Consider the following 18705-nt stretch of genomic DNA (forward strand, 5'->3'; position numbering starts at 1 on the left):
ATGAGGCTGGTCACATGGTCAGAGTGATGTCACCCCTGTTCCCCCTCCCCTCTCCTCCCCCTGCACATGTCTGTGTGTAATGTATATGCAACATCCCCCACTGGGGTCTATCCTTTTCTTGTGGCCTGGAGGCAGCCGGGGCCCAGAATACCCGAGTGGCTGGCGGTTGCGGCCTAGACACTCTAGTGTCATGTTGCTTGGTATGGGGATTGGAGGGGTGTCCTACAGCCTGGCAGGTCTCCAGACGGTGGTGTGAGCAAGAAATTAGATTAGGGAGAGGCTGTGGTACTGGTGCTCCCTGGGGCAGCCCTTAGAGTCTGTAGTATGTGTCCCTGGTAGATAGATGGGGCGCCCTTGATGGTGATACAGCCTTAGCAGGGACCAGATGGAGGCAATGTTGTGCATAAAAGTAACTGACAGTTCTTTATTTGAAACCAACAGCAGCAACAGTCCAAAACAATTCTGTACAAGTGCAGGTTACTGGAGTGATCTTGGAGAGGGAAGCTCAGGAGTTGGGTCGCCAGCCTGGATGCAGGTGCAGGCTGGGATGTAGCTGTGTCCAATTCTGGAAGCTGCAGCTTTATCCTGGTAGTTCTCTGTCACTCAGTGTGTAGTTGATATGCTGAGGCCTAGGAGGTCTGTGGTCACAGCATGTGCTCTGAGGTCTCTGGTAAGAGAGCTAGATTCCAAGAGAGCTAACTCCTCCCCTGACTAAGGGCTTAGTTAATCCCTGGTCAGGTGATCTTCTTCAATCACACTTCAGTTACAATAGTGGAACATCATTGGATGATAAACATTAAATAATATTAACCTCTGCCTATCCAGGCAGTATCTACCGCTGCATAATTACCTGACCACATATGTAGTGTCATGCAGAGGAGCTGATCAGACTCACTACTAGGGGAACACACATATTAGGAGCTTATTCGCAATAACTCCTCTGCCTTGCATTGGCAGGGGTGTTGCATATAGTAAAGCATTGCCAGTGCCTGTGCTTTATCTGCTGACATGCTCTCAATCCTAATACACATGTGTGAGACACAGACATCAGCTACACAAGTACCCAACATGTTCTGCTATAATATGGCTGCCTGGAGCTGTTGTATCTCTCCTATACACACACAGGCTGCAGGGGGCGTGGCCGCCAGCACCAGGAAGCACATGGAGGAGCCATTACACCATTATACCTCACATCATTATACAGGCTGTCAGTCAAGCACTGGGGGTGTGGCTCTGCCTCCAACTCATGAATAAGCTCGACAGCTTGAATATGATAATGACTCATTGGACATCTCACAGGTCATTTGCATACAGCCTTAAGACCTCATTGCTTAACTGGTTCACGACCATGACTGGTCCCGCTGCATGGAGAGGGCTCACGGGCTGAGCCCTCTCCATAGCCGGTAAGTCTTTGCTGCATATGCTTATATAGGTAGAACGTGAAACTCGGGTGGCACTACTAGATGTACGACAAGTGTTGCTGAAATGTCTGTCAGAGGCTTGGTTTGAGACAACATAAACCATGGCACACGAAATGTTAATAGGAGCGCTGTGGTGCTCTAGATTCCTGGCGTGAGCACATCAAAACGTGGAAAAATGAGAAATGGAATGGCACTCACCGCGTTGGCTCCTTCCAATGAAAATTTATTTGTGCATACTCACAGCAAGACAAAGAGTGTAGTTACACATGGAGGGGAGGGGAGGACGCAGGGACTCAAAACATGGCAGAAAGGACAGCTGTTTCGCGCTCTCGGCGCTTCATCTGGCTTGTCTGCTAACACACATGTAAAAGCAAAGCAGGCCTTTTAAACCCGTTAGCCACGCCCCCTGAATAGGAAGTGGATTCCATTGGTTATTAACCAGGGTAGGGAACTCCCAACTAGTGTCAATATACGTTCCAATAAGTACATTAATTAAGTAACAAACCCACAGGTCTAATGCACTAACCGGTCGCTAGGATGTGCCGTGGTGCGTTCTCACCCCGCTAGCATCGGGTCTGGTGCCGGCACGGGTGCTAAGCAACCGCGTCGTCAACGTCACGGGTCCGCTGTATAGAAGAAGCTTTTGAGAGAGCAAAAAAGAATAGGGAAATAATACGAAGTGGCAAAAAAGCCCGTAAGAAACAAAGAGGTAAAATAGATAATGAGAGATTTGTTTTTTCCTTCAACTTCACACCCCAAGCTGAACTGATTAAATCAGTCATCAGGTCTAACTGGCACATAATAGAATCAGATAGAGAGCTTACAGAAGCAGCAGCGGGGGGCCCCCTTATAACATTCCGAAGGGGGAGAACTATTAAGTCGGAGTTAGTCAGAAGTGCATTTAATCCCACTACCGACAATTGGCTAGAAACAAGCACCCCAAAAGGCAACTACCCGTGTGGCAGTTGTAGTTATTGCACGCAGTTCATAAAAACGAAAGAGATAAACTGTGGAGGCCAAGTAGTAAAATTGAAACACCTCATAACATGCAAGACTGACTATGTGGTTTACGTGATCTTCTGTGATTGTGGCAAGTTCTACGTAGGGAAAACCATTAGAAGTTTAAATAGACGGTTCTATGAACACACCAGATCCCTGAGGACAGGTATAGGAGCGCCTAGACTAATCGAACATATGAAAACACACCACAGCTCCGATCCTAAGACCTTACGTTTTGCAGGCCTAGAACGAGTACCTGTCTTGAGAGGAGACAGACAGCGCCTCCTATTACAGAAAGAGGGCAGGTGGATCCTGCGTACAGGAGCTTTAGGTCCTCTGGGACTCAATGATAAACTAGACATGAGTGTTTTCATTTAGTATGGTCCACAGTATGCGTTTATATGGTCATGAGAAACAACAGAACAGGCACACCAATTACCCCTATCCCCAAATGGGGAAAAGAAGTGAAGAAATAGCGCCAATTGTAATAGTTTATGTCTTACTAATTTCACTGCGTATATGTACACACAGCTAATTTTCGCCCCACTGTTATACCTTACACAGGTTACTAGGGCAAAAATGAGTATCTGCGCCCATGTTTATCCATACATGAGGCACTGAATTTAAATATTTTTCATGCAGGATTCCCCCCTTTTTTCCCCCCGTTACCTGCCTACTCCCGCCCCCTATATACATTACGAACGTATTCTACGCCACACTCCCTCTGTCTACTAGTGCCGCCGCAATGTTTAGCTGTAACCACAGCGACACAACCTACCCCTCCAAGTCGTGCGCCTAATCCTAATCGTGATGTCATCGGGGAGCGGCGATCTGTCTCCATGGTAGCCTCGGGTCTTCCGAAGACTCAAGGCTATTTCGTTTTAACCCCTTCATTACAATGTGCTGATATGAATGAGGAGGAAAATCCCCATATTCTGCCATACTGTAGTATGGCAGTATGTGATAGGATTGATCAGACAACCTAGGGTTAAAGTACCCTAGGGAGTCTGAAAAATAGTTTCAAATCACCCCCCTTTCCCTAGAACCGACATAAAAATAAATAAACAGTAAAAATCATAAATACATTAGGTATCGCCGCATCCGAAAATGCCCGATTTATCAAAATATATAACGGTTTTTCAATGCGTTTAACCCTGTGACGAGAAATAGCGCCGGAAATGTCACTTTTTTGCCATTTTGAAAAATATTAAAATACTATAAAAAGTTATCAAAAGGTCGTACAGTCCTAAAAATGATATCATTGAAAATATTATCAAATGTTGCAAAAAATGACACCACCCACAGCTTCATACAACAAAGTATAAAAAAAAAGTGATTAGCGCCAGAAGATGGCAAAATTAAAAAAAAAAACATTTGTGCACAGGAGGTTTTAATTTTTGTAAATGTATGAAAACCTTATAAAACCTATACAAATTTGGCATCCCCGTAATCGTACCAACCCAAAGAATAAAGTAGACATGTCATTTGGGGCGCAAATGCGGTTTTGCACCATTTTCACTGCATTTGGAATTTTTTGCCCGCTTCCCAGTACATGGCATGGAATATTCAATACCATTACTATGAATTACAATCTGCTACGCAGAAAACAAGCCATCACACAGCTCTTTACGTGTAAAAATAAAAAAAGTTATAGATTTTTGAAGGTGGGGAGTGAAAAATGGAAATGAAAAAACAGTAAAGGGCCCGGTCCTTAACCGGTTAAAGAGAACCCGTCATGCAAAATAACCCCCCTAAACTAAATATATTTTCATAAACTGCCATTAGAGAGCATTGCCTCTATCCCTTCATTGTCCCTCTACATGCCTGTAAACCTAAGCAATGAGGTCCTAAAGCTGTATGCAAATGACCTGTGAAATGTCCAATGAAGCATTAGCATATTCAAGCTGTCCACTCTATTCATGGGTGGGAGGCACAGCCACACCCCCAGTGCTTGACTGACAGCCTGTATAATGATGTGCTTCCTGGTGCTGGTGGCCACGCCCCCTGCAGCCTGTGTGTGCGCATGTGTGTGTGTATAGGAGAGATACAGCAGCTCCATGCAGCCATGTTACAGCAGAACATGCCAGATTCATGTGTAGCTGATGTCTGTGTCTCTCACCTGTAGAAGAGTGAAGAAATCAGGCGATACCTTTTTGAGGCTAACTGAGTATATTTGATGGTGAGCTTTCGAGAATACTAGTTCTCTTCGTCAGACATGATGTTATGCATGAAACAGAAAACTCACAGCATTTTATACACACTAAACAGTGATCATCAAAGGATATTAAAAAAACCTCTAAAACAACAGATTGATAAAAACAGGGACATCTTATTAACAACAGGATGGCAATAAAAACATTAAAAACCTATGAGGCGAGACACATGAGCCCTGGCTCTTATCTGCTTGTGGCCTCCAGGTCAGAGGTAGGAGGTCATGAAGCTGGCATGAATGTTAAGACCACTTTGCAAGGTGTTGAATCTCCTCATCAATTTATACTCCCATTCTTTCCTTTCCCTCTGTGTCTTAAAATGTCTCACCTGTATATTAGGAGGATGCAGCATGTCAGCAGATGCAGCACACACACTAGCCATGCTTTACTATACATTACACACAGACATGAGCAGGGGGAGGAAAGGGGAGGGGGAACAGCAGTGATATCACTGCCTCTGACCATGTGACCAGCCTCATTTACATGATAAAGAATAGAGGATTTTACAATGAATAATGTATGAAATAACTAGATAAAGGCTGGGATGGATCCTTGTGAGCTACTCCACCAGGTAGAGGTGACAGGACAAGTGACACAGACCTGATGACAGGTGTCCTTTAAGTTTACATTGTAGGAGGGACAATGAACTGATAGAGGTAATGCTTTCTAATGGCAGTTTATGAAAATATATTTAGTTTAGGGGGTTTATTTGCCTGATGGGTTCTCTTTAAAACACAATGGGGGTGTAATTTACAAGCTGTAATTTTTTTTTTGGACAATGTATTAATTTTGGCCAAAAATTAAACCATCACAAAAGTATTAAGTGACTAAAATTTGATACCCAATATCTCCGGAATATGAGGATGCCACATATTTGGTGGTAAACTGCTTTATGGCCACATGGCCGGGCATAGAAGGGAAGGAGCACCATTCAGAGCAGATCTGCATTGTCACGTTTTAAAGTCTATAAAATTTTAATTTTTTTGTAATTTGGACATATGGGGGATTATTTTTTGTGGATGAGATCCACTTTTAAGGTACATCATATCCAGGGGGTTCAATAGCTAAAAATCTGATTTTATTAAACTCTTTTTTTTTTTGGTGAGCATTAAAAAAAATATCATTAGTTCTCGATTATGGTTTTTAGTATTCTTTTTACTGGATGTTCCCCGTGCCATAAAAATAATGAGCTGTTTAGAGCTTTTTTTTGCGGGTCAAGCTGTACTTTTTCTTGGTATCATGGTCAGGGTAAATGTTACTTTTTGATCACTTATGTGTTTTTTATGAGGTCAGATGTGAAAATTTCGTAATTTTTGTGAGTTATTTTTACTTTTTAATGGCATTCACCGTACTGGTTCAATGACAATTTTATTTTATTGTACGAGTTGTTATGGATGTTGTGATACCCAATATGTTTTTTTTTGGGGGGGGGGGGTGATTTTCACTTTATGTTTATGTTTTATTTGATTATTGCATGGGATGGGAGTTCTATTCTTTAATAATTTTTTTAATTGCAATTTTTAACAACTTTTTTCACCATTTTATTCTATCCCTGGGTGGGACATGAAAAGTGATCATTTGATTACTTGTTCATTGTAATATGCTGCAATACTAATGTATTGCAGCACATTACATATTCAGCCTATGCATTCTGCATAGCCTGACAGCTGCATTGCTAGGATTGTGCACTCTGTACAATCTAACAGGCTGGTACTGAAGGCAGCCCTGGGGTCCTTACCAGACCTCAGGGTTGCCATGGTTACCTGGCTATGGCAATGATGTAGAATCACGTCACGGTGCGAGAAGGGGTTGATGTCAAAATTTTGATCTGTGTAGGAGTTTATTTTTTAGATTTAGCTGTTCGTTTTAGTGGACATAATTTAGCAGGAGGATCTGATGGTATGGCGGGCACAGCAGAAATCTTGCTTAATTTTTTTTGTATAAAATCCCTGCTTTTGAGCTTACGGTTACCAACTTATTATAGTACACAGATATTCTGGAAAACAATGACACTTATAATGATTATTTTTATAACTCAGGTGAAAAGCCTTCAACTTATATATTTTTAATTATTTTTTCTGTGTTTAATAAAAACCATGACCACTAGAGGTCACCACAGACACACGTGTAATATTGTAACAAATAAACAGAACATAAAACACTTGATTATAGCAGGGCCAGATTGAAGGGGTTGGTCGCTTTACTTCATATATTCTGCAATTTCTGGGAGGGATTTAGGATCTTAGGTAACTTTGCAATATACATCTATTTAAAGTTCTGCACCCATTCCTTGAAATGTAAAAGTAAACCACTGTAGTTCAGAAATGTCTTCCCTTAAATTTATTTCCTGCCATTTTATGAACTGGAAAGGCTGCTAAGTCCTGGAAGATGGAGGTTCATGGGATCCTAACTGTACAACAAATCTCTTCCATTAGACAGGTCTCTGCAAGTTTATTTATTTGTGTCTTTTGCCTCCTTTCATAACTTCAGCCTTTCCCTGTTCTCGACATGCAGCCCTCTGCATGTGCATATATATAGCTCTATATAATATATACATACACACACACACACATACCTTTTGGTTTCTCTCCGTCTTACTGACAGACACAGGATAAGGGGAGAGAATATGAAAAGTCAATTCTCCTGCTTCCAGATCCTCCTATTTATCAGTGCTTTTACAAGTTACGAGTATCAGGGATGCTGCATCACTTGATGAATATTCAGAGATTATTATTAAGGCAGTAAAGACACATTGGCAACTTAAAGGGGTTTGCCACTCTTATAACTCCTGGAAAGTAAATTGGTTATTGACATTAACCCCTTAAGGACCAGGCCCTTTTTCGTTTTTGCGTTTTTATTTTTCACTCCCCACATTCAAAAATCTATAACTTTTTTATTTTTCCATGTACAGAGCTGTGTCATGTCTTATTTTCTGCGTAACAAATTGCACTTCGTAGTGATGGTATTAAATATTCCATGCCATGTACTGGGAAGCGGAAAAAAAATTCTAAATGCAGTGAAAATGATGAAAAAACACATTTGCGCCATTTCTTGTAGGCTTGGTTTGTACAGCTTTCACTGTGCGCCCCAAATGACTTGTATACTTCATTCATTGGGTCAATACGATCACGGCGATACCAAATTTGTATAGGTTTTATAATGTTTTCATACATTTACAAAAATTAAAATCTCCTGTACAGAAAAAAAATTCTTCATTTTACAGTGTTCTTGCGCTAATAACTTTTTCATACTTTAGTGTACAGAGCTGTAGGTGGTGTCATTTTTTGCGACTTCTGATGACGTTTTCAACGCTTTTATTTTTAGGACTGTGCGACCTTTTGATCACTTTTTATAGATTTTTTTCTATTTTTCAAAATGGCAAAAAAATGCAATTTGCGACTTCGGGCGCTATTTTCCGCTACGGGGTAAAACGCAGTGAAAAACGGTTATTATATTTTGATAGATCGGGCATTTTCGGACGCGGCGATACCTAATGTGTTTAGGATTTTTACTGTTTATTTATATTTATATCAGTTCTAGGGAAAGGGGGGTGATTTGAATTTTTATGTTTTTTTAATATAATTTTTTTTTTTTTTACTTTTTTTTATTTATTTTTTTTACTATTTTTCAGACTCCGTAGGGTACTTTAACCCTAGGTTGTCTGATTGATCCTATCATATACTGCCATACTACAGTATGGCAGTATATGGGGATTTTGCATACCATCTATTACAATGTGCAAATCGCACATTGTAATAGATAGCCGAGATCATGATAGCCTCTGATCTTTATGTGATCCGAGGCTGTCATGACAACGGATCGCCGCTCCCCGGTGAGGTCACGGGGAGTGACGATCGGAGGCAAGATGGCGGCGCCCACGCGCCGCCGGCTCTTTAATACTGCCGGCAGCTTTGCCGGCGGCAATCAAAGGGTTAACACCCGCGATCAGTGCAAGCACCGATCGCGGGTGTTAGCGATGGGCATTTGCTTCATCATGAAGCAAATGCCCGGTGAGTATGAAGAGGGCTCAGCCCGTGAGCCCTCTTCATACTCCCCCATGCGCAGCAAGACTTAAGGGTACGTCTTATTGCGCTATGGGGTTAAGGATTCTGTGACCCTCCATCTGCAGCCATTTTATATACAGGAATGTTTGGCTGATGTAGTAAATGACATTTCTGAATTTGGGGTTTTACTTTACATTAAGTGATCCTGAAAATGTAATAGATGCAATATGTGTATGTATGATATTGGGCAATTTACCAATGTGCAAAATTACTTAAAGTAAACTGGTGAACCCATTTAAGAGTGGCAGCATTTACAATAGAGCCCCCTCCTATATTATATAAATATATGCTGAAAAACCCAAACTGGGCTTATACTCTAGTGAAGAGAAAAACAAATGTGTACTCATCTTCTCCCCCCTCCCCCCCCCCCCCGGCAGGTCCTCTTCTTTCCATTGATGTCCAGCATTTGCTCCTCATCGGCATGATTTGTCGCACACACTCTATGATGTCAGCAAGTGGCTGCCGTCATGGCACGCGCAACAGACCGTGCACCGACACGGAACCAATGCTGGACGATGCGAGACGATGGAAAGAAGAGGACCTGCTGGGGGAGGAAGGGTGTCGGAAGGAAAGTGCACATTTTGTTTTTTCCTACTGGCTATATACTGGGGAATTGGGGACAGAGACTGCATGCTATATACTGTTTGGCAGGGCTGCGGGCTATAACTAGGAGAGGCAGGGCCCCATAGCAGCCTTCCCACTTAAAAAATATACATATCTGTATAATCACACATTTATACACTCATGTGCACACAAATAGACCATATACAAACACACAGTGTAATATACAAACATAAGATGAATATATTCACATTCGGTATGTACACGCCATACACTGTATACACATACATGGCATGGACAGGGGCTGCAGGCTATAAACTGGGGGGCAAAAGGTTGGAGGTTGTATACTGAGAGGCATGAGTCGGCTCTCTATATACTGGGAGCAAAGGGCTTCTGTCTATATACTGGGGGGCATGAGTTGGCATGCTATATACTAACTTATACTTGAGTCAATAGGTTTTCCTAGCTTTTTGTGTTAAAATTAGGGGCCCCTGCTTATACTCAGGTCGGCTTATACTTGAGTATGTATGGCATGTAAAGTCTAAATACAGCAACACCATTAATACCAACACTCTAACCAAATAAAACTATGTATAGACCAATCTTTAAGAAAGAAAAAAAAAAAAAAAAAAGGAACTTTACAAGATGCTAATGATAAAGCCAAACTGTGACAAATACCATTGCCACACAAAGACCGGTGTTATCAATTTCACAAATATTACATTATTGATAAGTTCTTTCGGTTTGTTCTTAAATTGGTATTCTCGTCTGGGCATTCAGATTCAATTTCATTAATTTGCTATATATTACACATATACATACATACACACACATACACATTTCTTCAATTAGAGGTTATTAAAAAAAAAAATGTACCTGTGGGAAGTTAATTTCTCATAAATTTAGTCTTATGGTCCCTTAGAAACAAAACTGTGTCCTTAGATACGGCCACCTCTGCTGGGGTGATTGCACAAAGAAACAAAAAAGTTTTTTGTATATGAAATGTCCGGGAGTTACTGCATATCCTACAGCCGTCCTGTGGTAATGAACCCTGAATCCAGGTGGTCAGGCAGGACTCAATAGTGCATGCCTGGCCACCACTGCCAAAACGTGAGGTGGTCGTATCAGAGGAAGCCATCTCGTTTCTAAGGGGCTACATGGCTACATTAATGAGAAATTATCTTCATACAGGAGCATTTCTTTAAATAACATACAATTTTAAGAAATGCTTACATAAGGCAAATTAATTAAATGTGAATGCCCAGATAGGAATCCCCCTTTAAGTTTAATTTGTATGCCGGAACTGTAGATTTTATAATTGTAGCTCCAGACAATTTTTTTGTCCCAGTAACAATTGAATTTTCTAAATTATTTGCTGTAATGGGACCGAGGATTATCAATAAAGCTTCATTACAGACACCTTACAGCTGATGATTACAACCTGGGACTATAGCATTCATGGAGCTTCACCAGAGGTCACAGTGGGCAGAGAGGTCTGTCTGTAACTAGGGGTAGTCTGCAAGTCTGGTGTCCTTAAGTGAGTCCATAAAAAAACTACATAAAATAAGCCCTCATGTGGGTTCTTTAATGGGAACAATTTCAGTATAGTAACATCAAGTCAAACAGATTATTCGCAAAAAGTATAAATTGCCATGGAAGGTTTCCAAATATCTCCCTCTTTGGAATGACAAGGGGTTTCTGCATGAGCCTCAGTAGACTCTTTGTAGAATGGAGAGACACGGGTATTCTGACTATTAGGGAGTTGTTGCACTTGCAGGAGCATAGGTGGCTATCCAGAGAAGATTTAGGCCCCTTCTCCACTGGCGTTTTTCACGCGCGAGTTCTGCGCGTGCATTTGACGCTCAGAACTCGCATTGCACTCTGTCCCATTGTATTCAATGGGTCTTTCTCCATTTGCGTGGTTTTCAATGCGCGTGCTTGCGTTCGTTTGCACGCGCGTCAAAATCGCAGCATGCTCTATTTTTGCGATTCACGCGCATTTTTCACGCCCCATTCAAGTCTATGGGGACGTATCAAAAACGCATTGCACTCGCAAACATTGCAAGTGCAATGCGAGTGCAATGCGTTTTAAACGTAAGGGTTGCTAGGTGACCAGTATAACAGTATTTCCCCTGCTCGCGAACGATCATTTAATTAAAAAAACACAATGAAGAACAGTGAAGAATAGAATAAAAACAGTGAACACAGTGAACACAGGATCATTTAAGATAAAAACACAGTGCAGAACACAGTGCAGAATAGATTACAGATGTTCGGCACATCTGCTTACTTATCGGGAGATACGCGCGGAGCGGTGCGAACAAAATAGCATGTGAAGAACAATATATATGTGTGAAGAAGACATTGCAGATGTATGGAAACATCTGTAATCTATTCTGCACTGTGTTCTGCACTGTGTTTTTATCTTAAATGATCCTGTGTTCACTGTTTTTATTCTATTCTTCACTGTTCTTCACATCTGCTAACTTGTCGGGAGATAATATACGCGCTGAACAGTGAAGAATAGATCGCAGATGTTTGCAACTTATCAGAAGACATTATTTTTCAATTAAATAAAACATTTTATTCCCGAACCTTGGTCCCTTTGAAAAAGTCCCATTGACTTAAAAAAACGCGCGTGAAAAACGCACCGAAAACGCAAAAAAACGCGAACAAAAATGAAACAAAAACGCAGCAAAAACGTCAGTTTTTCACGCATTGCACCCTGACGTGAAACGCAACGCTAGTGTGCAAGAGGCCTAAGGATACAGAGCATAGGTGTATATAACAGTATATATTCATAGTATCATAGTTTATACGGTTGAGAAAAGACACATGGCCATCAAGTTCAACGGAGGACGGGATTGGAGGAGGACCCAGCATAGATTTGAATGTCTCCCATTTGACATTGGGATCAGAGACTGTCACGTGATGATACTAGTCTATATCCTGTAGTGCAACTCTGAATTTCTAGAAAATAGCCTTCTGTAAAAAGCAAAAACATGTGGGAAGATCAAAAAGATTGAATTTTAAGTTTAAGAGGAAAATAATTATATTATATTATTCCCAAGGGTTTCCCAGACAGTCACATTTTGGACAATTTCCACATTGTTTGAAATCACAATGTTCAACAACGCGTCACCTCTTGTGGGATTTTGTACAAGCTGCGCCATAAAATTATCCTGCAGAAAGTTGATAAAATGTCTCCCCTTCACAGATTAAGAAGAGGCTTTAAATTTCAACCACCTCACACTCTTCATTGACCACTGTCTCATTGAGAATCATTTTAAAGTCTCTTATGACATACAGACATACACCACCTCCCCTCCTATTTGCCCTGTCTTTTCAAAAGAGTAAAACCTTGAATCATGCGATGCATCGAGCCATGTCTCCGCTACACCAACAACATCTAACTGTTCCTCTAATACCAGAGCCTCAGGGCGCGTTCACGCGTTGCGTTTTGGTTGCGTTTTCATTGCGTTTGAAACGCATATACAACAGCTGATGTGAGGTAATTTGCCTAATTACATTACCGTTTACGTTTGTAAACGCAATGTTAACGCATGCGTTAACAAAACGCACGTGTTAACGCTTTGTTAACGCATGCGTTAACATCGCATTTACGATGCGTTTTGTAAACTGAAACGTTTACAGTGATGTAATTAGGCAAATCACCTCTCCTCAGCTGTTGTATATGCGTTTCAAATGCAATGAAAACGCAGGTCAAAACGCAACGTGTGAACGCGCCCTCAAGCTCGCCCATTTTGCCTGTGATACTTCTGGCATTTGTGAACATACATTTTAATTTTCCACAGTTATTTACTTAATTTATAGTAATTACTGGCATATATATATACTCTGTTTAGTAAATTGTGGATTTCCTTATCCACTGCCTTACTCCACAATTCACTGCCCACTTCGCACCCACCAACATAGGCGGCCACCTCCCTGACCTGTCTACCCCTTTACGGCGCGTTCACACATTCTGCTAGCGTCGCGTTCATAACCCGGCACTAGCGCACAGGGGGCAGTGCTCGGGCAGTTCGCATATGCGTTTCCCAGGCATGCGTTTCTCTGGAAACGCATATGCGATCGCTCCGAGCCCCGTCCCCTGTGCGTTAGCATCACGTTATGAACTCGCCCCCAGTGTCTTCCTTTTCTTCCTCCCCCAATCCTAAATTAAATACTCCGCAATCCCTGTTAGAATCTTAGGATCTTCTCCTCCAGCATAGCAGCCCCCCTTCCATTTAGGTGCAAGTTATCTGTGGAAAACAGCTTGTACCCAAATGAAAAGTCAGCCCAGTGCTCTAGGAACCCAAATCCCTCTGCTCTACACCAGGATCTGAGCCATGCATTTAACTCCCTGAGCTCCCGCTGTCTGCTCTGTGTAGTGCATGGCACAGGTAGAATTTAGGAGAATACTACCTTGGAGGTCCTTCCCTTAACCCCTAGGGGACACAGCCTATTTTGGCCTTAAGGACGCGGCCCCATTCTTCAAATCTGACCTGTGTCACTATAAGTGGTTATAGCTTTGGAACGCTATGAGATATCCAGGGGATTTTTAGATTGTTTTCTCGTGACACATTGTACTTCAAATTTGTTTAAAAATTTGGATGATATCTTTTGTGTTTAGTTATGAAAAAAAACTAAATTTGGAAAAAAATTGGAAAAATTCTTTATTTTCAACATTCTAAATTCTCTACTTTTGATGCAGATAGTCATAGCTCCCAAATAAATTCATAACTTACATTTCCCAAATGTCTGCTTTATGTTGGCATGGTTTTTTAAGATTCCACATATTTTACTAGAATGTTATAAGGCTCAGAATTTAGGTATCATTTTTCACATTTTTTGTAAAATCACCAAAACCCGCATTTAGATGGACCTGCTCAACTTCTAATTGACACTGAGAGGCCTAAATAATAGTGAGACTCGTAAATTACCCCATTGTGGAAACTACACACCTCAACGTATGAAAAACCACTTTTAAGAAGTTTGTTAACGCTTTACGTGTTTTATAGGGGTTAAAACAAAATGGAGGTGCAGTCTGCAAATTGTAATATTTTTTCACAATACACCCATTTTGGGTGGAAAATTAAACATTTACAATGGATTAAATGAATAAAGGCTCCACAAAGTTTGCTACCCAATTACTCCCGAGTACACGGATACTCTATATGTGGTGGTAACCTGCTGTATGGGCGCACGGCCGGGCATAGAAGGGAAGGAGGCGCCATCCAGAGCAGATTTTCTATGTCACATTGTACAGGCTATAATTTTTTTCTTTTTTTTAATGTGGACCTATAGGGGCTTATTTCTTTTGCCACATGAGATGCACTTTTCTGGTACGTAATTTGGGGGAATCTATAGGCTAATTGGTGAGATTTTATTAACTCTTTGTTGGTGGAGGAAATGAAAATCATCACTTTTCAGGAAGATTTTTATGGGTTTTTTTTTTTGCCCGTTTACCATACCATAAAAATAGTATATTATTTTTATTCTATGGGTCTCCACGATTACAAAAAGACCTCATTTATATAGATTTTTTATTTTTTTCCCCATTTCTACTGCATAAAAAGTAATTTGGCAAAAATGTTGTTAATTTTAGCATCACCGTCTTTCATATGCATAACTTTTTTATTTTTTGCCTCACAAATCTGTTTAAGGGCTTATTTTTTGCGAGAAGGATTGTTCTTTTTAGTGGTCTTATTTTAGAGTGCATAACATTTTTTAAATCCCTTTTTAGAGCATTTTTATAGGGTATTAATTGAAAATGATCTTTTTTCTGGAGCTTTTTTTTGTTTTGTTTTTTACGGGGTTCACTTTGCGGATCTAATAACGATTCTGTTTTATTATGCAGATTGTTACGGATGCAGGGATACCAAATATGTGGGGTTTTGTGTATTTTATTCAATTGTACTGAATAAAAACCAATTTGGAGAAAATCTTGTTCATTTTAGCATCACCATCTTTTCATATGCATAACTTTTTTATTTTTCGGCTGACAAATCTGGTTAGGGGCTTATTTTTTGCGAGAAGAGTTGTTCTTTTTAGTGGGCTCATTTTGGAGTGCATAACATTTTTTAAATTACTTTTTAGAGCATTTTTTTATAGGGTATGAATTAAAAATTATCTTTTTTCGGAACGTTTTTGCGTTTTTTTTTCTACGGCGTGTACCGTGCGGGTCCAGTAACGATTCTGTATTATACAGATTGTTACGGACGCGGCAATACCAAATATGCGGGGTTTTTTGTGTTTTTTATACTTTATTAAGTGTTTTTATGGGAAAGTGACATTTTAGGGGCTTATATTTTTATGTATTTATTTTTTATTTATTATAATGTGTAGTGTTAAGTGTTTTTGCATACACTTGAACTTAAACCAGTGATGCTCTGATCACTGGTTTAAGTTCAATACACTGCTCTACAATACTATTTTATTGTAGAGCAGTGTAAACTGTCTGAGCAAGCTTGCGCATGCTCAGACAGTTTACAGCCAGACCCGGAAGGGGTCTGGCTGCCATGGAGACCGGGCAGCTCCGGGGCACATGCCAGTCCTCGGAGCTGCCCAGAAGTGGATCGGATCCCCCGGTAAGCGGCACGGGGGATCCGATCCACAACGCAAACACCCTTACACGCCGCGGTCATGTTTGACCGCGGCGTGTAAGGGGTTAACACCCGCGATCGGAGCCGGCTCCGATCGCGGGTGTTAGCGCAGGCTGTCAGCTGTACTAGACAGCTGACAGCCGCTGCTTCTGGTACCGGCTCCGTTCGTGAGCCGGTGCCAGAAGCAGGACGTTATAGAACGTCCCCGTGCGCTAAGCATCTAGCCCCGGGGACGTACTATAACGTCCTGGTGCGCCTAGGGGTTAAGCTTTTAACCTAATTCTTTAACCCCTTAAGCATGCAGCCGTATTGTAGCTTAAGGCTCAGTCCCATTTTTTGTATTCTGACTTGCGTCTCTTTATATGGTTATAACTTTTGAACACTGTTACTTATCAATGTGATTCTGAGATTATTTTTTCCCCACGTTATACTTCATTTTAGTGGTAAATTTTGGCTTATAAGTTTTGCGTTTATTTACAAAAGAAAAAAATGATGATGAATTTTTTGAAAAATTTGCCATTTTTGAAGTCATCGCGTTTTCAGGCAGATTGATTTACCACCTAAATAAGTTGCTGAATAACATTTCCCATATGTCTACTTTACATTTTCATCATTTTTGAAATGTCTGGATAATTTATTTTGATGTCATGCGGCTTACAAATTGATTATCGATTTTCCGTATTTTAAGAATTTACTATTTTGGGGATAAATACAGTTTTGAATGAAATTTTACATATTTAGCATTAAAACCACCCTATATAACCAACCCATTATCAAATCTGCACCCCTCAAACTATCAGCTTTTAGGAAGATTGTTAACCCCTTGAGATCTTTGTAGTAATTGAATCAAAATGGAGGTGAAATGTAGAATGGTAAAATTTTGTCGGTTATATGTTCATTTAGCCCTAAAATTTACACATTTCCAAAAGATAAAATGAGAAAATCCACCATACAATTCCCCACATGTGGCCATGACTTGTTTTATGGGTGCATGATGAGGCGCAGAAGGGAAGGAGGGACCTGCAGCTGCCAGGATTTTAGTTTCCTCATTGGCCCATTTTGCAGGCTATAAAATTTTAGCGTTTTCATTATTGGGGCCATGTGATGGCCTTTTTTTGCGGGACAAGATGCTTTTTCCAGTGTTACCATTTTGGGGTTGATATCCCCTATTGTTAAAAATTTAGGAACTTTTTTTGAGGTCACGAGTAGAAAAGCATCAATTCTGTACTGGATTTTGAACTTTTTTTCGTGTTCACCGTATAACCTAATAATCATGTTATCTTTATTCTATGGGTCGATACGATTACGGGGATACCAGAATATTTTTTCTTATGTTTTACCAAATTTGCCAAATAAAACCCTAATGTGGGGGAAAATCTATCATTTTTGCATCTCCGTCTTCCAAGTAGCATAACATTTTTACATTTTTGGCTACAGAGCTGGTTAATGGCTTGTTTTTTGCATGTTGTACTTTGCTCAGTATCATTCTGGAGTACATATGTTTTGTTGCTTTGCACATGCATAGGCTGACACTGTGCCTGAAAGATGACGTCAGAGACGCCATCTTAATGGCACTGCCTTCACTGCCTGATTGGACCCCAGAGATGCCATAGCAATGATCGGCGCCCCCAAAAACGGCATCGTCTCCGCGCCGTAGCTCTACGGTGCTGAGCGCTATTCGCAGGACCCAGCGCAGTACAGCTACGGCGTGGAGCGCTAAGGGGTTAAAATTATTCTTCAGGCTCCTCCACCTACCATCTATTATGTTATTGGTTCCAACATGGACCACGACAGGTGGGTCATCCCCAGCCCCTCCCAGTAATTTATCCAGTCATTCCACCACATGCCTGGCACCAGGGAGACAGCAAACCATTCGGTTGAGGCGGTCTTGGCGACAAATTATTCTATCCGTTTTCCTGTTTATAGAGTCCCCTACAACTACTAGCTGCCTTGGCTTACCTGCACTCCCATCCACCCTACTACTAGCTAGTCTGCTCCCCCGGCAGGGAGAGCAGGATCCACTAGGGCTGCCATTTCTGACCCTGAAGTTCTTACATCATTGCACAATTTAGCATTGGATTTTGCTTGGATGTTCAGAGCCAGAATTGGCCTTCATTTTCCCCTTTCTGCCCCCTCTATTTACAGTAACACAGCTACCCACTTGGCCCTGCTGGCTTTCTTCTCCAATCTCCACTTCTATCCCGCTTATTGCTTGCAGCATACTCCTCTTAAGATTGTTGATTGCTCGCAGCCGTGCAATATCTTCCTCCATATCTCTAACACGAGCTTCCAGTAGAAAAACATGGGCACATCTGTCACAGCGGTATTCACCCTGGAACTCCAGCAGTGTATACATACGTCAGAGTGTGCACTGGAGTATACCACCAATCCTACTAGCCATATCCTAGTTACAAAACTGTAAGGAGTGTACAAATCAAGAGACATAATGAAGATTACTTACAGTTCTGTGGACTTTTTAGAAATCTGCTTGTGTTCACAAACCACTCAGAAGTACAATGAGCGAGCTTTAAACTGAGCTGCTATCCCTTAATTTATCACCTGTGCACCCTAATCTACCCTCTCAATTAGCAAGCCAGACAAAGAAAGGGGGAAAAAAAGCTATTTAAATTGTGACACTGAGGGCGCGTTCACACGTTGCATTTTGACCTGCGTTTTCATTGCGTTTGAAACGCATATACAACAGCTCAGGAGGGGTGATTTGCCTAATTACATCACTTTTAACATTTCCGTTTACAAAACGCATCGTAAACGCGATGTTAACGCATGTGTTAACAACGTGTTAACACGTGCGTTTTGTTAACGCATGCGTTAACATTGCGTTTAC

At 41.1% G+C, this 18705-nt stretch overlaps 1 long non-coding RNA gene across 1 annotated transcript in view; it reads right to left on the reverse strand.

Annotated features, from left to right (window-relative positions):
• Positions 1-18376, reverse strand: part of LOC140121414 (uncharacterized) — an 88940-nt gene extending 70564 nt beyond the window's left edge. The window contains exon 1 of the long non-coding RNA XR_011854082.1: positions 18322-18376. This is a non-coding gene — a long non-coding RNA (uncharacterized lncRNA). The remainder of the gene's footprint in view (positions 1-18321) is intronic.
• Positions 18377-18705: the final 329 nt, after the last annotated feature.

This window comes from Engystomops pustulosus, chromosome 3, assembly GCF_040894005.1.
Source record: "Engystomops pustulosus chromosome 3, aEngPut4.maternal, whole genome shotgun sequence".
Classification (NCBI taxonomy): domain Eukaryota; kingdom Metazoa; phylum Chordata; class Amphibia; order Anura; family Leptodactylidae; genus Engystomops; species Engystomops pustulosus.